Below are 22,870 nucleotides of genomic sequence, written 5' to 3' on the forward strand. Positions count from 1 at the left end.
GAGAGTGTGATTGGTGGGTGGTCAGCTGAGGGTTTGAGCTTGGTGGCAGTTTCTCTGTTGTCTCTTTCAAAACGAGCATAAAAGTAATTTAGCTCATTCAGGAAGTTGACATCAGTGGCTGCGGGGGTGGAGTGGGGGGGTTTGTAGTCACTGATGGCCTGGATGCCCTGCCACATGCGTCGAGGGTCAGAGTTGGAAAAGTGACCCTCAATCTTAAGCTTGTAGCAGTGCTTGGCCTTTTTGATGCCCCTCTTCAGGTTTGCCCTGGATGCGCTGTAGGCTTGTGCATCTCCTGATCTGAAGGCAGTGTTGCGTGACTTCAACAGGAGTCGTACTTCCCTGTTCATCCAAGGCTTCTGATTTGGGTATGTGGTGATCTGTTTCTGGGTTGTAACACTGTCGATGGTGGTATTGATATGATCCAATCCTGAGGAGGTGTAGGAGTCAATGTCCGTGTGAGCGCCACTGGTGGCTTGAGAAGCAAACATACTCCAGTCTGTGTTTAGAAACCTTTCCTGGAGTGTGGAGTCTGCCCCCGCAGGCCACACCTTGATGGTTTTCATTGATGGCTTCACGCGGTTGATGAGGGGTGAATATTTGGGTCTGAGAAACAAAGAGAGGTGGTCTGACTGTCCCAGGTGGGGGAGGGGTGTTGCAACGTAAGCTCCGGCCATGTTTGTGTAAACATGGTCTAAGGTTTTGTTTCCTCTGGTGTGGCAGGAAACATGCTGGTGAAACTTGGGTAGCACTGACTTTAAGTTTGAGTGATTAAAGTCACCTGCAACAATAAACGCAGCTTCCGGGTGATCAGTCTGTTGTTTACTGATGGCTGCGTGAAGTTCTTTCATAGCAAGCTTGGCATCAGCATCGGGTGGAATATAGGCTGCTGTGATAATGGTGGAGGTGAACTCCCGGGGTAGATAAAACGGTCTACATTTAACCATGAGAAACTCCAGGTTAGCTGAACAATGACTCCCAACAATAGCAGAGTTTGTGCACCAAGCTTTGTTAATATAAATGCACAATCCGCCCCCTCTGCTCTTCCCGGAGCCATCTAATGTTCTATCCGCCCGGAGTGTGTGGCGTCCCGCTAGCTCGATAGCGGTGTCCGGTATTCCGCTGTTTAACCAGGTTTCCGTGAATATTAGGACGTTACAGTTCAAAAGTTTCTTACTGTGTGTGATGCTGAGTCGAATCTCCTCCATTTTGTTCACTAGCGACCGTACATTGGCAAGGAAAATGCTGGGTAAAGAGAGCCGATGAGGAGTAAGCGTTAGCTTAGCACGCGTTCCTCCACGCCTCCCCCGCCTTTGTTTACGATCACGCCGCCTTCTGCGTGCACTTCCGCCCGGCCGGGTAGAGTGCAGAGTCACCGGTGTCTTAGCGATCTCAGGAAGGAGTTGTAGATTGTCCATAAAACTGTCGGAAATTCGCAAACCAATATCCAAAAGCTCAGCGCGGGTGTACGTTGTAAAGGCACAACTGTTCTGTGCGAACAGACCCGAGAAGAACAGGAGTACTTTTAAAAGAGTACTTTTAACTCTTAGGTGGCACTTTTCTTTTTCTCCAATATTCCATATTGTCTCTCATAGCACTATTGTTTCAATACAGTTGGTTGCTACTATACGTTGCTAAGCTGATGACTCAATACTCTAACAAGCTCTAATATATAATATGTGCATTTTAAGTCAAATTTATTTGTATAGTGATTTTCACAATACACAAGCAGCTTTGCAGAATATAATGATGTCAATGTTTAATCATAATATCTTCATGCCTTATAGTCACATTTAGAAGATTATATTTCGGTGATAATATAGATGGCATTTTCTGACGATACAAACAATCATGCAGTTGAGATTTGCTAGTATATACAGTATTGCTTTACATGAATATACAGTATGTTTGAGGATAAAGTTGTATATAAAATCTGATTGATTGGAATGTTGTTCCAGAGATCCAAAGATGTTGATGTTGTAATCACATTCACCTACAGTATATAGTATATAGCAAATCTCAGCTGTTTGATTATTTATATAATCAAAATGTAAAATAAGTTATCACACACATATATATATATATATCCAGCTATATATATATATATATATATATATATATATATATATATATATATATATATATATATATATATATATATATATATATATATATATATATATATATATATATATATATATATATGTGTGTGATAACTTATTTTACATTTTGATTATATAAATAATCAAACAGCTGAGATTTGCTATATACTATATACTGTAGGTGAATGTGATTACAACATCAACATCTTTGGATCTCTGGAACAACATTCCAATCAATCAGATTTGGGCACAAGTTTACAGTTTATGTCAGTTTAGGCTTACATCAAGGATTAGGTGCTTCATCTGTGTTATTCACCAATCATTTCCCTCTGAATTTAGGGATACGTTATGGGTAGGGATAGGGTTACCATTAAATTTGCGGACAGGAATATTGTCCCAGAATCAACAAAATATGTTACTTAGCAAAATCACGGTGACCATAGTATATACTGTATTGCTTTAGGTGAAGTTGGAATTCGATTTATATATATTTATTTTCCCTTCATTATTCAAGATGGAGTCAACTGCAGTGCATTCCTGGATTGCCTTATCCGGATACATACAATGTTGGGCCAAAACAAGGTATTTTATACTGCTACATAATTTGGTGAACACCAGAGCATGCCTATGATGCCCAAAATATACTGTTTAGGTAGACCGCTCATTAGGGTTTGCACAAGAGCCACATTTAAGACCCATTCATAACAATAAATATATAGTTCAAAAAATCATTCCAAATATAAAGGAATAGCAGAGTGCACACCAATAGTGTCTATACACCAAAAGCCAAGGTATGGCATAAGGTATGGGATGAATCTTACTCCCTCGATGTGACAGTCCCACTTTCAAGTACTTCACACAACTTTCGCGATATAGGAAAACTAACACTTGACAAAAACTTTTATTTTAAAATCTAAAAAGACATTAAATCACCACTATAGCCAACAGAGTAGTGAAAAGCAATCTCTATTATAGCCTTTAAAAATCTATTTTTGTCAATTTCAGTACAAGAAATATGTAGGAAAACTTTTTTTCAAATTGCGAATGAAATTAGACTAAGAGTAAAGAGAGCTTCCTAATCACTGAAGCTATCAGTCAGTTGGACGCAAACTTGAATGAAAGTCAAAACTGTACAATCTTTTATTTACATTGTGTCTCCAGGATTTGGAATTTTGCACTTGCAGAACTTAGTAAACTTGCGCTAAATATAAGCTCATTCAGCATTTTGAGAGATACAGAGCAGATTCTCACTACTGTTAACTTAAACACCACTGATTGGTCATTATTTTCAACAGAAATCTCTGCAATTGGCTACACTACTCATAGCTGCAAAATCACTAATATAACAACCAGATAACTTTAATTTACTTAATTTTCGGATTTAATTAACAATACAAATTATATGTTACACATAGTAATATAACTCTGTTAATCCTGCAATACAAATATATTACTTGCATTTGTAACCGCAATGAGTACGCTATACCTTTAAGGAGGGAGGTGACGTGACGGCGCTGGTGAGGTTAAAGTCTCGCGGGCTCGCGAAACTACGTTTGTTCTCGTCTCCACTCGAACGAGTGTGTGCGTGTGGGGTCTTTCTCTCCGGTACTGGCACTTTGGAGAAACTGCTTGCGTTAGAATGCTGTCCTCGACCATTTGGTGTGAGTAGATGTGTACTTTTATCCATAGGAGTTGAATCTAATGAGAGACGTGTTAGTATAGTTTGCCCATCTACGTGTTCTAGGATTATTCCCGTGCTGATGACCTGTTGATCTGATAGCGCTGCGTGCATGCAACTCTGCATGCAACTCTGCGTTGGCTTCGGCTACCTAATGATCACCCGTGTATGTGTATATTCTGATGCTTGCAACAATCCAACGTGAGTAGTGTTCTTTATAACTAATGAGTTGAATCTAATAGGAAACATGTTTAGGATAATATGTACACCGTGTTGTTCTAGGAGTTGTTTTGCACTGACCTGTGTTACAGGGGTGTAGCACAAAATCCTGGGCCCTATGCATAGGCAGTCCTGATGGGCCCCCATGTTCAATGTTAAAATATATTCCAGACTTTTCAAAGGGCCCTCTCCCTAGACGGGGCCCTGGGTAGTCAGGTCCACTTATCCCCCCACTACCACGCCCATTCCTGTGTATCTGAACGCGCTGTATGCGTGCAACACTGCATTGGCTTCGGCTACCTAATGATCAACTGTGCGTTTATACATTGAGTTGAGAGTAACCGCGTGCACGGAGGTCCGGACAGAATTGACTGCGTTACAACCCACTTCTGCCTTTTCTATAATGCCTCAGTCAACAAAGTGAACCATAGTGTACTGTTAAAAAGGTATGTGAGTATTTTGTTTTATAAGTAAGTGTATAATGTGTTTTTGTGTAATAAAAATGGGAAATGGTTTTAATTACAGGTCTTAAAATCCTTCCCGTTGGGTTAACAGCCACCGTTTTCTTTCCCCACAAATATATTAGAGGTTTATTTGATTAGTTTGTGTTATTTTGGTCTGGGTGTTTGTCATTTATAATTTATTTGTTTGTAATTTATTTTTTTTATTTATTTTATAAAGTCTTAGTGTTTTATTTACTGGTGTACTACTGTATGGGAGGTTTTATTTCTACGTTTGGTTGGTTTCATTGTTGTTGTTTTTATATTTTGGTTTCATTTGTTTTGGATTGGTTTGTTTCCTCCCATGTAGTCTTGTTATCCAGTTTGTGATATCACTTTGATTTACTTTATTTCGATTCAGTGTTATTTTTATTATTGTTTTTTTTATGTAATATCACTCACTTAATGCCAGCCCAAGTTTATCTCGCTTTGAGCACTAGATTTATTATTGGGTTTTTCTGTATAAGATTTATTTGATAGTTCAATCCTAATTTGTGGTGAGCAGTGTTTGTTTGTTACCCTTTTTTTTGGTTTGAGTTGTTTTTGTTTGTTTGGAATTGCTGTGTTTTGTTTTTTTCTTTTTGCTGTGTTGGTTTGTTTGATTATATTTTTTTGGTTTTGTTTGAAATACCCTGGTTAACAGCAAATGTGCTATCAATAGTATCCGTGAAGAAGGATTGTGCCATTTTAATAAAATCAACCTTTTATACTCTGGCTTTTAGTTCATTTAATTGAACCACCTGTGTTTAGAAAACATCACTATTAGGGTCCCCTATCCTGTAAAAGTGGGGGTGGCGTAGTCTATTTGGTCGACATTCTTAAACCGCCATAAAGTCTGTGTTACACATTGATCTGACCAGGCAGTCAAGGTATGACCACCATACCAAATTGACGTCCCTGGTGCACACCACAACTATAACGATAATGGCACAGAAAAACAATATCGTTGGAATCACTTTCAAAAAATTTTTTTCAGCTAATGAATGATAAAAACATTAACAGCCAACCAGAATCCATCCTGAGCATGAGCATTTAAAGCGACAGACAACAAAACTGCAGTGCGTGCTTAGAATAAACAGAAAAAAATTGTCTGCTGGTGTGGACGTTAATATAGTTATCATTATAGTTCTATAAAGTTATTGTTCTTGGCATGAACGGCCCTTTACTCATGTTGAAAGTGGACTGGCTCACGTGCATCCATGCAGAGTCATGGCATCACATAAACTGCTCAAACACAGCTTAAAACGTTCTTATCCGTATAATCCATGTCGGATTATGTTTGTATGTGTGCTGTAATCAGTGAACGGCGTGATGAGAGGCTGGTTTAGGAGCCGGAGTCTGTGACAGTGTTTTATGTCTCATTACTTGAGAAAGGGACCTGTTACATTGCTTGTCTTCAAAGAGTGTCTGGAATCTCAATGTGGAAATAGCGTGCCTTGTCGGAAAGTGCTATTCGCACTAGCTCCACCTAACAATACCTGGTTGGGCCAAACAAAAAAACTTGCATATTTCCACCTCTTCAGTGGCACATTCAGTAAAGTGTAAGGCTTAAGGATCTTGGTTTTGACGCGATCGACCCGGGTTCGAATCCGCCTTTTGCCGAGCTCACTCTTCTCCCTTTTCCCATCACATATCACATTGGAAAGGCATTTACTTTCAATAAAAATTTTGAAAATGTTCTAAAAGTGGAAATAAAGTGCGTAACGAAATGTTTAATAAAATAAAAGCATTTATGGGTAGGGTTAGGGAGGGCTTTTATTGTCCCATAAAGGCAGCATCTATTTAATAATTTTAATAAATATAAAATAATTTACACTCTGTTATTATTGCATCCTGTTTATGTACAACAATAATACTGAGGTACAAATAGTATGTATCTGTCAAAATAAAGTATAAATTGCATGTAATTACTATTTATTTATTTGCAAATAACTGGTACTTTTACATGGTGTAAATACAAAAAACTTTTGTCTGACGTCAATTGAACCCGGGTGCGCTTCAAAAATGCTAATGTGAAAGCACCCTAAGTATCGTATTTAATTGGGAACTTTTATCTTTTATCATTAGCTACGTAAGGCAAAAGTAGTTCGAATAAAGAATAAACTAAAATTCACGGCATTTCAACAACTTACTACGATAAAAAAATGTCCTCTTTGCTTTCTCCCGCCTGTTCTGGCATGCTGGTGCACAGCAGCTGTCCACCATATTGAAATAGTAAGGTTTAAACAGTCTGGTTTTAAATTATTGTTCGACCATTATAGATACCAATGCTACAGCCGGTCTAGCGCTCCCCTGATTGCCTTGAGTTTAGATTGCGTGACGTCAACCTCAGAAGCTCTATTGTATTGTAAAACACTTGCTGATATTGAGGTGGGATACGGATTAAGTTAGGGAAAGGTGTGGTGGTATGGGTAAGTTTAAAGGGTTAGTTCACCCAAAAATGAAAATTCTGTCATTAATTACTCACCCTCATGTCGTTGGACACCCGTAAGTCCTCCGTTCATATTCGGAACACAAATGGAGATATTTTAGTTGAAAGCTGATGGCTGAGAAAGGCTTCACACAGGCCTCCATTGGCATTCAGTACATTGACACTTCCAAGATCCATGAAAGGCACTTAAAACGTCGTTACAAAGTCTCTCACCACAGTGGCTCTACAATAATCTTACGATGCGACGACAATAGTTTTTGTGCGCAAAAAAAAATCAAAACACCTTTATCCAACTTGTTCTCGACTTCCGTGTATGCCTCCACGACGCATGCGCGAGAATATGACGCAGATCCGGCGTTCGGACATATGACCCAGAAGCGATTTGTTTACGAGCAGAGGAAGACGCGCGTGTCTAAGCTGTTGGATTCTACATTGATCGTGCTTTAGGTCTCGGCGTAGTGCTCAAAATGGGGCTTAAGTGTGTATTTCATGGATTCCCGAACACCGGCGCTACGTCATATTCTCGCGCATGCGTCGTGGAGGAGCACACGGAAGACAAGAACAAGTTGGATAAAGGTGTTATTTTGATTTTTTTTTTTTTGCGCACAAAAACTTTTGTCGTCGCATTGTAAGATTATTGTAGAGCCACTGTGGTGAGAGACTTTGTAACGACGTTTTAAGTGCCTTTCATGGATCTTGGAAGTGTCAATGTACTGAATGCCAATGGAGGCCTGTCTGAAGCCTTTCTCAGCCATCAGCTTTCAACTAAAATATCTTCATTTGTGTTCCGAATATGAACGGAGGTCTTACGGGTGTCCAACGACATGAGGGTGAGTAATTAATGACAGAATTTTCATTTTTGGGTGAACTAACCCTTTAAAGATAGGGTTAGGTGTAAGGGAAGTGTCAACAGTGTAATTATAAATATAATAACAGATATAAATACATGTATGTATACAAAAAGTGCATTCTATCAAATTATTAATTTAAATGTTAGTAGTTTAGGCCACCCAATATAAAGTGGGTCCCAAAGTATTAATAAAGTAGTATTCACGAGTATTAAAAGTAGTGTAATTAGAAGCATACTGTTTACCACAGTATTTGCGTGTGTGTGTGTGTATGTGTATATGAATGAGTTGAATGAAAATGTAAAAATGCATAACATTTTCTGTGATGGGTAGGATTAGTGTAAGAGGATAGAATATTCAGTTTTTACAGTATAAAAACCATTACATCTATGGAGAGTGCCCACAAAGATAGTAAAAAAGATGTGTGTGTGTGCGCGTGTCAACATTAATTGACTGTATGCTAAATAGCTGCACAGTTCCAGGTGCTCAGCCTCGGGTGTGTTTGCTGAAGCGAGCTCTGATCTGACACTCCTGGATTGGGAAATTATCCAGACTGGTTATGACACACTCCGCTGAGCCAGGGTCATCTGGAAGCTCATGAAATAACCTCGACCACCTCCAAGACTTTCAGCATATGGCCTGTTTGACCCTCAAGGGCACAGATACTCAGAAAAGCCTCAATTTGTTCAAGGATCTGCATTTGAAAGAGGCCCGACTGGTGAATTTTAGATCCCTCAGCTCATTTGTTAAATTTGTCACTCAAAGCGGAGCAGCGTTTGGGCTTACAGAGACCGATAAAGCAGGGTAGCTTCATAATTCCTTGGCTTCTGTCAAGGCATGTAATGTTTTTTTTTTCTTTTGACTTTTTATACAACCAATTGTCCAGGATTCTGATTGATCAATACACCGTTCCAACTTCCAACCTCTGTATTTTGTGGCTAATAACGCCTCTAAGTCCTTATTGCCTAAATAATATCTGAAAAATCTGAAGGATTTACTCGTTAAAATAAATGTAAAATAGTTATCATTTCCCATATCATATTGCTAAAAGCTATTATCTTGTGACTGATAGTTTGGACTACATTTAAATGTTTGGGTTATGTTAAATAATTGATTACTTTGCATATGCATAGGATGCATTGAATTGATAAAGACATTTATAATTTTGCAAATGATATAATAATATATATTTTATTTCAAATAAATATATATATGTAACATACTGCTCTGAGATAGAAGGTAGAAGATCCAAATGCAGCTTTATTGGAGGGGTAATCCACACTCGTAGTCAAAAACAGGCAAGAGGTCATAACAGGTAAGCAGTCCAAACAAGACAGGAGAGACAGGCAAACGTGTAATCCACTGAACAGGCAAGAAATCCAAAACCAAGAGACATGAAACCAGGGAGAATGCTCAGAAATGCAGTATAGACAAACAAGACTTAGCAATGATTGACAGAGTGAACATGGTTTATATAGGCTGGGGTAATGGGGTAATGTGACACAGGTGCAAACAATGAGTGAAGATAAGTCTGGGCAAAGGATTATGGGTAATGTAGTTTATGATGAAGTGACAAGTCCGGGGTGGAGTGCCCTCAGGTGGTAATCAGGGGCACTCTCACTGGTGATTGTGACATAGCCCCCCCTCAAAGGAGTGGCTTCCAGACGCTCCTAAAATTGTCAAGGAGGGAGGTGGACCTGGGGGCGGGATGGAGGGCCTGGCCCGTGGAGTGGAAGAGGGCCTGGAGGCAGAGCAGGAGGCCAGGATGGAGCAGGCTGGGCAGATGACGAGGGTGAATTAGGTGGCCAGGGCGGAGCAGGCCGGGCAGATGACCAGGCTGGGGTAGGCAGAGCAGGCAGCCAGGGTGGAGCAGACGACCACCACAGCAGTGCAGACGAGGTTGAAGACCCCCATGGCGGAGCAGACGACCACCACAGCAGCGCAGACGGTCTTGGAGACCCCCACGGCGGAGCAGACGACCACCACAGCAGCGCAGGCGGTCTTGGAGACCCCCACGGCGGAGCAGACGACCACCACAGCAGTGCAGACGAGGTTGAAGACCCCCATGGCGGAGCAGAGGACCACCACAGCAGCGCAGACGGTCTTGGAGACCCCCATGATAGAGCAGATGACCACCACAGCAGTACAGACGAGGTTGAAGACCCCCATGGTGGAGCAGATGACCACCACAGCAGCGGAGACGGGTTTGAAGACCCCCACGGTGGAGCAGACGACCACCATAGCAGCGCAGACGGTCTTGGAGACCCCCACGATGGTACAGGCTGAGCAGGTGGCCCGGTTAGAGTCCTCTTTGGACTCGTTACAGGAGACAGGGTCCTTTCTGGGCTTGTGACAGGAGGCGGCGGAGCCCTCTCTGGGCTCGTGACAGGAGGCGGTGTCCTTTCTGGGCTCGTGACAGAAGGCGGCGGAGTCCTCTCTGGGCTCGTGACAGAAGGCGGCGGAGTCCTCTCTGGGCTCGTGACTAGAGGCGGAGTCCTCTCTGAGCTTGTGACAGAAGGCGGCGGAGTCCTCTCTGGACTCGGGAGACGGGCCGGAGCCCTCTCTGGACGCTGGTCAGTGGCCGGAGCCCTCTCTGGACGCTGGTCAGTGGCCGGAGCCCTCTCTGGACGCTGGTCAGTGGCCGGAGCCCTCTCTGGATGCTGGTCAGTGGCCGGAGCCCTCTCTGGACGCTGGTCAGTGGCCGGAGCCCTCTCTGGACGCTGGTCAGTGGCCGGAGCCATCTCTGGACGCTGGTCAGTGGCCGGAGCCATCTCTGGACGCTGGTCAGTGGCGGCGGCCATCTTGGCAGAGGGTTCTGGCATGGCGGCGGCTATCTTGGCAGAGGGTTTTGGTATGGTGAATACAGGACAAGGGAGGCACAGAAAACCTAGGACTAGCGATCCTCAGCACCGGACATGGCGAACACGGTGTTAGGTTTTGTTCACAGCTCCTCGCTGGAACTTGATACATGGTACCCCCTCCCAAAAACCGTTTAGGGGAAACGTCCTCCTCTATTTCTCCAACAGTATAGGAGGAACCACTTAACGACAGTGCATAGTCCAGAAACTGAGTGAGTGATCCACGTGGACCATCACGGATCAACTTTGATTGATATTGTTCATTAAGACCATAACAAAAGAAATCAATGAGTGCACAGTCTGGGAGATCAGAGAAATTAGCAATAGCTAAAAAGTCCTGAATGTGTTTCTCGAGTAACTGGTTACCTTGACGTAGACGGATTATTTGAAGTGCTGGATCCATGATGGCGAAGTCTTCTGTAACATACTGCTCTGAGATAGAAGGTAGAAGATCCAAATGCAGCTTTATTGGAGGGGTAATCCACACTCGTAGTCAAAAACAGGCAAGAGGTCATAACAGGTAAGCAGTCCAAACAGGCAAACAAGACAGGAGAGACAGGCAAACGGGTAATCCACTGAACAGGCAAGAAATCCAAAACCAAGAGACATGAAACCAGGGAGAATGCTCAGAAATGCAGTATAGACAAACAAGACTTAGCAATGATTGACAGAGTGAACATGGTTTATATAGGCTGGGGTAATGGGGTAATGTGACACAGGTGCAAACAATGAGTGAAGATGAGTCTGGGCAAAGGATTATGGGTAATGTAGTTTATGATGAAGTGACAAGTCCGGGGTGGAGTGCCCTCAGGTGGTAATCAGGGGCACTCTCACTGGTGATTAGGGTTGGGTACCGAAATCCGGTTCCAATATGGCACCGGTACTTATATAACCGGTATGTACCGGACCGAATCAGAACGCAGATTTCGGTTCCTCATTTCGGTGCCAAAATTCAAACGTGCTTTCGCGCTTTGGCTGAGCCAGAGACAGACGCTCAGCGCTCGTCACATCACAACTCATGACAACTATTCCGTGTTTTCAACGACATCATGTTTATTTCAGGTTTCAGACATTTAAATGTTCATAAGTAGGCTACTAGCAAAAAACACACACTGATGTCTATGAAAGCGGCAATGACAATCCTTTCAGACGGTTATAATTTGACTAACGTTACGTGTTTTATTCACATCAGATAAATGCACATTATATAGTAACTATATTGTTTACTCTATTCTTCTTCCAGTTCACTGGTCACTTACTTTCATGTATTTCGTGAGACGAGAATGAACTCAAGTGTTGTAAATCCGACAGATCCGATTCTGTGGTGCAAACTAACATGGCGCCGCCCATTGCGCTTTATAGATCAACTAACACACATTCACTCACACATTTGAACATCAGATAGTTCGTGACACAGTAAAGAAGTTTGTGAATATTTTGAATAAAAAGAAAAAACGAAATAAACCCGATACAGCTGAGCTGTCAGCGCTATTGCGGCTGCTGTGTGTCATGTGAGAAACATGACGCGTCACCATGGAAACATTAAGGCGATGTGTTCAAAAATATTTAGCCAGAGAATATGATCATATTTCAAAATAAAGCTGAAGCTCGAAGCTGGTTTGTAGCAGAGCAAGAATACAGATGACTGCTGTTATTACTGTAACTGTTTAGAGTTATATTAGGCTTGTTGTAGTTGGGTGGCTTAGGTTTTACTGTGAATTTGTAAATATGTCAATTATAATTTGTAAATAAGTAAATTGTGTTTTGTATTTATTTATATTCATACATTTAAGTATACATTAAACTTTTAATAAATGGTTCAATTTAAATAATAAATAAATAAATAAAAAGCCATTTAATGTCATCCACCTCGTTTGGTGGCCTTTTAAAAAAAAAAAGTATCGGTTCAGGCACCGTTTAGGCACCGGAACCGTTTTAAAAGTATCGTTTTAAAAGTAAAAGTATCGGTTTGGCACCGGAATCGAAAAAAACCCAAACGATACCCAACCCTACTGGTGATTGTGACAATATATATATATATGTATATATGTATATATGTATATATATATATGTATATATGTATATGTATATATGTATATATGTATGTATATATATATATGTATGTATATATATATATATGTATATATATATATATATATATGTATATATATATGTATATATATATGTATATATATATGTATATATATATGTATATATATGTGTATATATATGTGTATATATATGTGTATATATGTGTATATATATGTATATATATATATATGTATATATATATGTATATATATATGTATATATATATGTATATATATATGTATATATATATGTATATATATATGTATAATTCGATTTTTCACCTTATTTTTTAAATGATTCTATATACCAAATTAACTTCTAGCTTCTTCCTCCCTTGCTATGCGATTTATATCTTTCTGACATTCAAATTTCTATCAGGTTCTATCAAAGAAATGTGACCCTGGAACACAAAACCAGTCAAAAGTCGCACGGGTATATCTGTGGTAATAACCAACAATACATTGTATGGGTCAAAATTATCGATTTTTCTTTTATGCCATAAATCATTAGGATATTAAGTAATGATCATGTTCCATGAAGATATTTTGTACATTTCTTAGGGCATGGTTTACCGTTTACCTCAGACATAGCAATCGAGCTCAGAGTAGGTAAGGGCGAAGCTGAGGCCTAAAATGACACCTTGTGGTGTGGCCGAAGTACAATAAGTATATATGTGCGCTGCTTCCTTTCCGTGTGTTCTGATCGGTAATGGAAAATATCAAGTGCTTCCATTTCAGAGTCCCTGTTATTAGATATGTTGAAGATGTTGCTGTTCATGTTTGTTAGCCCAGGACATTTTACAAATCCAGACCAGACGATGTTCTACGGCCATGTCCAGAATAAAGAGTAGCCTATCCATGTCACAGTACAGTTAGGGTGATATATAACTTAACCCGTGATATAGGATTTTGTCCATATACCTATCCGAGTCATTCATCACAGACAGTATTAACGTCAGTAGGCTATACTTATTGTATTTCGGCCACACCACGAGACTTACCCCTAGACCCCTTACCCCTTAGACACTAACCCTAACCTCAACGCTTCGCCCTCGCCTACTCTGAGCTCGATTGCCATGTCTTGGGTAAACCACGCCCTCCTCATTACCCTACGGACAAAGAAATGTAGAAATACTTAAATGTAAAAATAAAGAAATGTAGAAATACATAAATGCAAAAATAAAGAAATGTAGAAATTAAATAATTGTAGAAATTAATAAATGTGGAAATAAATAAAAATTGAAATAAATAAATAAATATATATATATATATATATATATATATATATATATATATATATATATATATATATATATATATATATATATATATATATATATATATATATATATATATATATATATATATATATATATATATATATATATACAAATTAAAAATAGATAAATGTGGAAAAAATAATATATACATAAATAAGGAAATAAATCTATAAATAATAATAATTTATGTATATTTATTTATATATATTTATTTATTTATTTTTAATTTTGGCAGACTTGGCATTCCATAACTTTCAAAGGTCAAATTGTAAATGTGTAAATGATTGAGTAATAACCAACCCATCAATGTCACACATAAAGTAAAGTGCTCGTCCCCCTCGTTTCCTAGCTCCACCCCTCTATACAGTTTATACTTGATTGACAGGTTATCATCCAACTGTCATCCATTACACATGATTCCCTTGCCAGGAGGGGATTAGGTACAAGGCACAGGAGAATTCATGCCAATGGGTGCTTAGCCATCTGTGATTGACATGAATGAACCTTCGGTCGTGTTTTTCCCTGCTGAGCAAAAGCTTAAACTGGCAGGAGTGAGGGTTTATATGTGCCAATGTGTCTGATGTCACCATACCAGGAGCTTCAGTGCCAGTAAACCTCATGAATTTGGAAGCAAAGTCTCATTTTAAACTTACCTTCTTCCAAATAGTACTTTTCTGCACGGACTAGGTAATAGTTCACCGCTCTGAAACCTAAAATGACACAAGAAATACCTCATGGTCTCATGAGATTTATCGACACAGACGAGCAAAGGCCACAAAACCGCAAATCCACTTCAAGAGCGCCATTTGAGAAGACACTGCAGTCAGACACTGGTTTGTTTTCTTCTCCTGCTATGGTGTTTGAGTTTAGCATGAAGAAGAAGAAAAAAAAAGTGAAGATGGTTAGAGAATAAACAGGTGTACTGTGAGAGAATCAAGGAGACAGAGGAAGATAGAGTAGCTGAGGGACACGGAGGGATTGATGAAGCATTGCTATAAAGTGTGTATGTGTCTGTGAGTGTGTGTGTGTGTGTGTGTGTGTTCGCTCTTTTCATTGGCACAAAGTGTTGAGTGGTACAGCAGGCTCATTGGATTAGACTGATTCCTTCCTGATTTCCCTGCAGGGCTCCATCCAACAGGAAAAGGCATAGCGCCGAAAGCTCAGCACCCCAATAAGACAATAAACCATCTCTCTGTGTCCCTGCAAACCTGCACAGTGAAGGGAGGTGAGGTAGAAATGGAAGTTTGGGAGGACAACATTGAAGTCAAGACTTAAAGGGCCCTATCAAACAGCCGGCTCAATGCGGCGACGCTGTTATTTTCATGTCCTGCACCACGTTGTTTAAATAGCAAATGCATTTGAGCCCATTTGTGCGCCCATGGGCGTGCTGGTCTGAAAAACAAAGTGTGTTCAGACACATTGTTGGCCCGTTGCTATTTTGAGGCAACGGAAAACGACTGCGAAAACTGAAACCTGGTCTAAAGTCAATGGGAACTATAAGCAATATTTTTTGTGTTATTTAAAGGGCGTGTAAGTAATATGCGCCTATAAATGGGTGCACAACGTGCGCACACTCTGCTTATTACACACACAGGGATGTGCAGCAGCACACAAACATGCCAAATATTAAACATAAAAGGATTACAATGAGATTATTATTGTGTACATAAAGATAAAAAGGCAGTAATGACGGATGAAATTGGCTACTTATTTAACCAATAAAAATATGTTTTTGATCATTAAGCTGTATTGGATTCTTAGTCTTGTATGTGATTATTGAAACACAATCTAGATAAACAGTTTTGGAGGTTTCAAACTTTCCCACATTCAAGATACTTGCATGAATAAATAAGGACTGCTTGATGGTGTTGGTCGACGGGGGAACTGACTTGCCATGTATGGTAGTTTATCCGGACAAACTGGCAGAACAAGCACCCCAAGAACACCCTCTTATCCCCATATGAGCACATTGTGATATAAAAAGCTTGAATGAAATGCAGAACAGCAAAAAGAAAGAGCGATAATTGCTAGAAATCCCAGTGACCTCATGCAAACACAGCAGAGGCACCAGAAGTGGGTGGGATCTACCGAGGGGGATGAGATCATTGGCTGTGGGCAGGATAAGGGCAACAGCAGGTCACAGCGCTGATCTGTGATTGGCTGAGGCAGCTGGATGAGTAAAGGGGGTGTGATGCTCTGAGCGCAGAGATGGAAATGCCTGTGTGTGGGCAGCTCTGGGCCAAAAGAGTGCTGTGTGGAACACTTTTGATGTTTCTCTCTGAGCTTTTCACCCTTCCTCTCTTATTCATTAAGGGCCAAGCTGGAAGAGTTTATAATTATATGCTTGTATGAAAATAAAACACATATTTTTATCAGTGCAAAATAGCACCTCATCACCACAACGGTTTGCTCCCACCAGCTTCTTCCTGTGAACATAAATGTCAAACTTTCTGAGCATTGGAAGGTTTCGACTATCTTTCAGCTGCCTTAATACATCTTTAACCACTCTTGGCCTGTGTTTTACAAAAATCTTAATCTTATCTCAACTAAAAAGTCTAGTATTCACAAGGGGTATTGGATTTTAAACAGTGTTAAAAATAAATAGTCCTCCAAAATGGATCATTATGACATCATTTACTCACCCTTATATGGTTCCATATGACTTTCTTCTGCAAAACACAAATAGAGTTGTTTTGAAGAAAGTTGCTGCTGGTAAAGCTCTAAGAAAAAACTAAACAAAACACCTTAACTCTTAAATCCATGAATGTTTAACCAATCATTATTACATATTCCAGTCTTTAGCGACCCGGATCTATATCTAACATGGATGGATCCCTACCTGTCGTGATAATATAAAACTCTCCTGATATTAGAGTAACAATTACAGAAGAATAATATAAAGCATATTTAGTTACCTTTTGGAGCTTGGAAAGGTTCAGTTTGAGCAGATGTTTTACTAAATACCACTGTCCTCATCAGAGCTCATATCCCAGTACATTTAGCATCATTCTCAAAACGATAATTTATCAACATCATCAAAATCAATATTTTGATCGCTGACAGCTTCTTCACCAGATCCACCATCAAGTGACAGTGACAGTAATATTTGATTGCGTTCAGTTCTTGCTCTGCTCTTGCTCACTGCTTCGCCTCTCCAAGCCTGGGAGCGGCTCGCTTCATCGCGAAAAAGCTAGCACTGTTGTGATCCGGTGTCCCTTTATACTTCCGGGTATGCCGTCACATACTACGTCATGACGTAGCACCAATCAACATCAGTCTTACAACCCCAAATCAGAAAAAGTTGGGACAGTATGGAAAACGCAAATAAAAATAAAGAAGTGATTTCTAATTTTACTTTGACTTGTATTTCATTGCAGACTATATGAACACAAAATATTTCATGTTTTGTCTGGTCAACTTCATGTCATTTGTAAATATGCATCCTTTCCTGTCATTCAGACCTGCAACACATTTAAAAAAAAGTTGGGACAGGAGCAATTTAGGGCTAGTAATGAGGTAAAATGGTTAAATAATGATGTGATTTGAAACAGGTGATGTCAACAGGTGATTGTAATTATGATTTGGTACAAAAGCAGCATCCAAGACAGGTCTAATCCATTAGGAGCAAAGATGGGCAGAGGATCGCCAGTTTCCCAACAAATACGTGAGAAAATTATTGAAATGTTTAAAAACAATGTTCCTCAAAGAAAGATAGGAAGAGATTTGGATATTTCACATTCAACAGTGCATAACATACTTAAAAGATTCAAGGAATCTGGAGGAATTTCAGTGCGTAAAGGACAAGGGGGCAAACCTAAGCTGAACAACCGTGATCTCCGATCCCTCAGGCGGCACTGCATCAAGAATCGTCATTCATCTATAAGCGATATCACCACATGGGCTCAGGACTACTTTGGCAAACGTTTGTCAAGTACCACAATACGTAGTTACATCCACAAATGCCAGTTAAAACTGTACTGTGCCAAAAGGAAGCCCTATGTTAACAGTGTCCAGAAGCGCCGTCGACTTCTCTGGGCTCGGAGGCATCTGGGATGGACCATCACACAGTGTAAACGTGTACTGTGGTCAGATGAATCAGTATTTCAGGTATTTTTTGGGAGGAATGGACGCCGTGTGCTCCGGACCAAAGAAGAAAAGGATCATCCAGACTGTTACCAGCAACAAGTCCAAAAGCCAGGGTCTGTCATGGTATGGGGTTGTGTCAGTGCCCTTGGCAAAGGTAACTTGCACTTCTGTGAAGGCACCATTAATGCTGAAAAGTACATAGAGATTTTGGAGCATAATATGCTGCCTTCAAGAAGACATCTTTTCCAGGGACGTCCATGCATATTTCAACAAGACAAAGCAAAACCACATTCTGCACACATTACAAAGTCCTGGCTGCGGAGGAAGAGGGTACGGGTACTTGACTGGCCTGCCTGCAGTCCCGACCTGTCTCCAATAGAGAATGTGTGGCGCATTTTGAAGCGCAAAATGCGACAACGAAGACCCCGTACTGTTGCCCACCTTAAGACTTGTTTGCAGGAAGAATGGGACAAAATTACACCTGAAACACTTCATCACTTGGTGTCTTCAGTCCCTAAATGTATTTTAAGTGTTGTGAAAAGGAAATGGCAACATTACAAAGTGGTAAATGCTTTACTGTCCCAACTTTTTTTTTAAATGTGTTGCAGGAAAGGATGCATATTTACAAATGACATGAAGTTGACCAGACAAAACATGAAATATTTTTTGTTCATATTGTCTGCAATGAAATACAAGTCAAAGTAAATTTAGAAATCACTTCTTTTTTTATTTATTTGCGTTTTCCATACTGTCCCAACTTTTTCTGATTTGGGGTTGTAGTTTCATTCATGCTTCAGACGTGCAACGCTAAGGGAGTGTCCCCAAAGTGTCGTTCCGACACAGTGTCTCATTCCCTTCTCAGGGAACAAAGGTTACAATCGTAACCCGAGATATTTTCTACCTGCGGAAACTATGAGTGAAACTTCATCATTGTGTATCAGACAGTAAATGTGAATTGCACTTATTCAGTCATCAAAGATTCAATTATTGTTGTGTAGATAAAATATACTTACACTGTTACACACATCGGGTCGTTAGCGACCCTATACAATTGTTTACTAAAAAATGAATCGGAAAACAGGCATTATTTTATAATTGTATAATTTTTTTCTTGTTATATTGTTTATAATGAATTGATTGAGGAACACTAAGAAGTTTGATGTCTAACTTTAACAAAGGAATGAGGAGGAGGGTAGTGAATGACATCTCAGGTCACTAAATACCTGATTTATGCGTTGAAGGGTTAAAGAGGTAAATATTTATTCTGCGTTATATGTTCAAGTCATCCGAAGACACACTACTATTCAAAAGTTTGGGGTAGGTACATTTTTTAAATGTTTTTTGTAAGAAGTCTTGTGCTCACCAAAGCTGCATTTATTGGATCAAAAATACTGTAATAACAGTAATATCATAATACTTTAAAACTCATTCTATGCTGATTTTTTATGCTCAAGAAACATTACATATTGTTATCAATGATGACAGTTGTGCTGATTAATATTTCTGAAGAATCTGATACACAAATATATATATATATATATATATATATATATATATATATATATATATATATATATATATATATATATATATATATATATATATATATATATATATATATATATATATACCTTTAATACTTAAGTACATTAAAAATGTAGTGCTTTCTTACTTGTACTCAAGTAAAACTTGGAATTACTTTCACTTGAGTAAAAGTAAGAAAGTAATAGCTTTCTAATGTAATTAGAGGTGCACTGTGTACATTTTAGCGGCATCGGTGAGGTTGTGAATTGCAACCGCCAGCCACTCAGCCCTCCCCTTTTAAGCATATAAAGAAGCTATGGTGGCCAACACAGGACAAACATGTTGTTGTCTGAGACAGCAGAGAGTGGCTAGCGCTCTATAAAGCTGTTTGTCCGTTTAGGGCTGCTGTAGAAACATGATGCCCGCGGAACCCGCGGTGTGTGGAGATAGAAATGGCTCATTCTAAGGTAATAAAAACATAACGGTTCATTATGTAAGGTCTTTATACACCACTAAAAACATAGTTATGTATATTATATTTCATTTCTGTTAATAGATCCTCCTACATACTACACACTGCACCTTTAAGTATTAAATTAAATTCAATATAAAAGGCAGTGCAGTAATAAGTATGACATCATGCTTTGGAATGTTGTGAAGTAAAAGTTTTCCAAAGAAAAACTCTCTAATAAAATACAGACATTTGAAAAAAAAAAAACAGAGTAAATATACTTCACTACTGTCCGCCTCTCCAAGTAATAGCACATCTCTTCTCAATAGGCTCCATAGCAAACTGTGCAGTGTTAGGCTTTTGTAATGACCAGGTGACCATAAAACCCTCTTGGGTTTGAATTTGCCAAAGTGGTACATGGCGTGAAAGTGAACTAGGCTCGATGGCGCTTGGAGGCGAATAGAAGTTTAGCCAGGTGTTTAGAATCAATTTGGGTGATTTAGGTGATTTATGATGTTTGTGTAGAGCTAATTATGCAGTTTGTAATTTATATGGTATTTATTCCTTTTTGCGATATAAGTTCCAACCATTGTGAATTATTGTATTTAGATGTTTTTGATCATTCGGTTCTACAATTCATAGATCATAATTATTTATTGTTTTTTTCCAAGTAATATTGGTGAGAGTCTTCCTAATAGAGATGTATTACAAGCAAAATAAATGAATTGGAGGCCTTTTCCTGCATTAAAAAATATATGTAGTAGGAGACCAACAGCAAGAAAAAGAGGTGAAAATCTAGTAGCTTCTGTATTTTGTGATAATGTTCAAATTAAATAATCCATTCTGGCACATCTGCTTTATTTTCTTTTAAATCATACCGGTTGTAATTATAGCCCAGTTTATAAAACTGTTAGGCTTTAGTTTTTTTTTTTTAGTTTTTTTTTTAAATGTCATAGTTTGTTTATTAGGAAAAACTATCTACAATGACACCACAGTAATGAAGAGGCATCCATGTTCTTATCTGTGGTTATTTTCTTAATATTTCAAAAGCCGTGTTATTTACTATGAAGAACTTTAGTAAATTTTCATAGGGGCAAGTACAAAGTAGAATCAAGGACTTTAAAGTCTGTACCTCCATGAATTATGGACCAAGCTTTCAGTTTTCCTTCTCTGTTTTGTTGTAATGATCTTTGATCATAGGGAAAAATCTGGCCTTGCTTGGCCTTCAGATATTCTAAGAGATGACTTGAATCATTAAGTGCCTGATGAAAGAATAACAATACCTGTTAAGGACTAGGAAACAAATACCAACAGCACGGTCCCAGTAATGTAGCATTCTATTTTAGAGTATTTTATAAATAAACAAAGCAATTAGAAGCAAAACGTTTGTATTTTATTTATATTTTTATTTGTAATTTTTTTTTTATATTATATAAAAAAAAGTATTTTATTTTTACATTTTTCACTTTTTCTAAAGGGACGTTGTATATATGATTTTTATAGACAGATCTTGGTATATATTTTATTAATTTGGACTTTCTCATTTGAAAATAATGTCTTTATCAATTTTTTAAAGGATTCAAACATGTCATAAAATAATCCCATGCAACTCATCCCATATTCCAAGCCTTCTGAATGCATATGGTAGGAAAATGTAATCTTTTATTAAGGGAAAATCTTCAGTCGTTGCACTCCTGTGTACATTCATGGAGTGCATAGCAGTTCACGCCACAAGCCCTGGAAAAACACACAAGTGAATCATTTTGAGAAATCAAAACGAATAAAACACGAAACCCGAGGCCCATAAGCCTCAAAAGTATGTGTGTACTTTCTTCTCTAAGGTGAATATCTCTTTGTGAGACAAACAGTTGTCATGTAAACCAATAATGTACCTAATATACATAAGTTATTATTTTCTTTGTGTAAATAATTCAAAAAGATTTAATTTACATTTACAATAATTTTGTTATATATTTATAATGAATTATTTGTCATTTACCGGCAGGCCCGGTTCCAGAATCAAAACATTGAGGGTGCTCTAGCCTTAATGCACATCTAGTTTGACATATATTTTTATTCCATTCATTTCAATTTCAAGAGTGAATCCTGCATTTATATGCAGATGTCATTCCTGACACTTAGCAGCATGTGCGTGGCTGTTGGTCCTTTTACCAGCATGAAAAACAAGGCTTTTATTCAAATTTTGAATGGATTAAACACTGCATAATATTATGACTAATATTGTGTTGGTCCCACTTTTGCTGCCAAAACAGCCCTGACCCATCGAGGCATGGACTCCACTAGACTCCTGAAGGTGTGCTGTGGTATCTGGCACCAAGATTTTAGCAGCAGGTCCTTTAAGTCTGCGTTCCATGGATCGGACTTGTTTGTTCAGCACATCCCACAGATGCTCGATTGGATTGAGATCTGGAGAATTGGGAGGCGAAGTCAACACCTCAAACTCGTTGTTGTCCCCCTCAAACCATTCCTGAACCATTTTTGTCTTGTGGCAGGGCACATTATCCTGCTAAAAGAGGCCACAGCCACCAGGGAATACTGTGATGACCAATGAGCCTTGGCCGCCCATGAACCTTTCACCACAAGAGCTACAGTGTTGGAGATGAGTCCATTACAATTTGGCCCAATTTACATTGTGTCTACACTTTGTTACAATGAGAGGATTTGCAGGAATGCAGAACTCATCACTGAACAAAAACTCTGACTCTTGCTGTGAATGGATTCTAACTTAAATACCTCTGATTGGCCATTGCGTTCAAGAAATCAACAGATATATCTGTTATTGGCT

This window comes from Gobio gobio (genome assembly GCF_949357685.1).
Source record: "Gobio gobio genome assembly, chromosome: 9".
Lineage (NCBI taxonomy): Eukaryota > Metazoa > Chordata > Actinopteri > Cypriniformes > Gobionidae > Gobio > Gobio gobio.